The following is a 1666-nucleotide window of genomic DNA, read 5'->3' on the forward strand; positions in this document are numbered from 1 at the left end:
GGTACCTGTAGGCTTTTCCATCCGACGTGTCCTGAGAACGAGATACGCGGCTCCTATCAGGTTCATCGACACGTCGGGCGGCCTTGCTGGATTAGTTTTACCTTTGATGAGATATCTTGTGCATCGGGATTCCGGTGATGCTTTGAGTAATCTCAGAGTTGAGGTTTTCTACTAGGAAATCCGACGAGATCGCGAGCTTCGTGATTGAGGATTTCTATGCGGCTTGTGGTAATTTGTGATGGACTAGTTGGAGCACCCCTGCAGGGTTAAATCTTTCGGAAAGCCGTGCCCGCGGTTATGTGGCAACGTGGAAACTTTGATTAACATTGGTTCTAGATAACTTGAATTTAACTTAATTAAAATATGCCAACTGTGTGTGTAACCGTGACTGTCTCTTTCGTGAGTTCCTTCTCCGATCGAGGACACGGTGGGGTTATGTCTGACGTAGGTAGGTGTTCAGGATCATTCATTTGATCATCAGTAGTTCACGTCCGTTATGCGTAGATCTTCCCCCTCTTATTTCTTGTACTCGTAAGTTAGCCACCAAATATATGCTTAGCCGCTGCTGCAACCTCACCACTTAACCATGCCTCACCCATTAAGCTTTACTAGTCTTGATACCTCTGGAAATGAGATTGATGAGTCCCTTGTGGCTCACAGATTACTACAACACCAGTTGCAGGTACAGGTAAAGGCTACTTGACGCGAGCGCGTTGATTGTTCATTTGGAGTTGCTTCTTCTTCTTCTTCTTCATCGATCTAGGATGGGTTCCAGGCCGGCAGCCTGGGATAGCAAGGATGGACGTCGTTCTTATTTTTCTCGTTTGTTTTCGTCCGTAGTCGGACCCTGCTCTTACTCTTGATGATTATGCAATGTACTGATGTGACTCTGATGTAGCTTGTGGCGAGTGTAAGCCAATTCTATTTATATCTCATCTTTTCAGTACATGTACTTGTAACGATATCCATTCTTGCGACACGACGAGATGCGCTTCTATCCCTGACGAGGCCTTCGTGCCAAATTGAGGATAGGGTCGCATCTTGGGCGTGACAATACATGGACAAAACAATGTCCCTAGAAAGCCTCTAGTTGGCTAGCCAGTTGATCAATGATAGTCAAATTTTTCTGACTATATGCAAGTGTTGTCACTTGATAACTGAATCACATCATTGGGAGAATCATGTGGTGGACTAGACCCAAACTATGAACGTAGCATGTTGATCGTGTCATTTTGTTGCTATTATTTTCTGTGTGTCAAGTATTTATTCCTATGACCATGAGATCATATAACTCACTGGCACTGGAGGAATACCTTGTGTGTATCAAACATCGCAACGTAACTGGGTGACGATAAAGGTGCTCTACAGGTATCTCTGAAGGTGTTCGTTGAGTTAGTATGGATCAAGACTGGGATTTGTCACTTCGTGTGACGGAGGGGTATCCGGGCCCACTCGGTAATACAACATCACACACAAGCCTTGCAAGTAATGTGACAGTGTAAGTCTCGGGATCTTCTATTACAGAACGAGTAAATAGACACAACTTTGCCATGTGCAACTCTAGCCTATTCCACATAGTTTTACCTCTAGATCGGATTTCTGCGGAGCTCGGGCGGAGCCCTGCAGGAGTAGATCATCACCACCACCGAAGCACCGTCACGCTGCC

This window comes from Hordeum vulgare, chromosome 3H (genome assembly GCF_904849725.1).
Source record: "Hordeum vulgare subsp. vulgare chromosome 3H, MorexV3_pseudomolecules_assembly, whole genome shotgun sequence".
In the NCBI taxonomy this organism is placed as follows: domain Eukaryota; kingdom Viridiplantae; phylum Streptophyta; class Magnoliopsida; order Poales; family Poaceae; genus Hordeum; species Hordeum vulgare.